Below are 529 nucleotides of genomic sequence, written 5' to 3' on the forward strand. Positions count from 1 at the left end.
TTACAGGCAGGTTGTTGCATAACAAAGTACGCCGTCCCTCGGATTGATGTTAAACTTGGCGTCCGGTCTGCTAGCACAAGTTGGTGGACATTTAAGATCGCATGGTGTCATTCACAGACTAGGCGAGGTATTGCTGGTGGCATGAACAAATTACAAAACTCCTGCTGGAATCTGCTCCAGTCAAATGTCAGGTAGTCGCAGTAGTAGTAGTAGTAGTAGTAGTAGTAGTAGTAGTAGTAGTAGTCACTGGTTCAGAAAGATGGGCCAAACCTTCCCCTTGGCAGATCCTCCAAGGTGTGTAATTGTGGCCATTATTGCAGTCGTAACAGTAGTCCTAGTAGTAGATCATCAAAGCAAAAACACTAACCCATATATTAATTTGCACCGAGCTATAACACGTTACACCATGCTGCTATGTTATTGCTGGAAAATGGCATACACAACGGAATGGCTGAGCAAGAAACCGTGACTGAATGGAATGCGCCTCAGAGAGGTAACCCCTCCACCCCCATGTCACAAAAGAAAAGTG

Source organism: Myxine glutinosa, chromosome 8, assembly GCF_964187855.1.
Source record: "Myxine glutinosa chromosome 8, kmMyxGlut1.1, whole genome shotgun sequence".
Taxonomy (NCBI): domain Eukaryota; kingdom Metazoa; phylum Chordata; class Myxini; order Myxiniformes; family Myxinidae; genus Myxine; species Myxine glutinosa.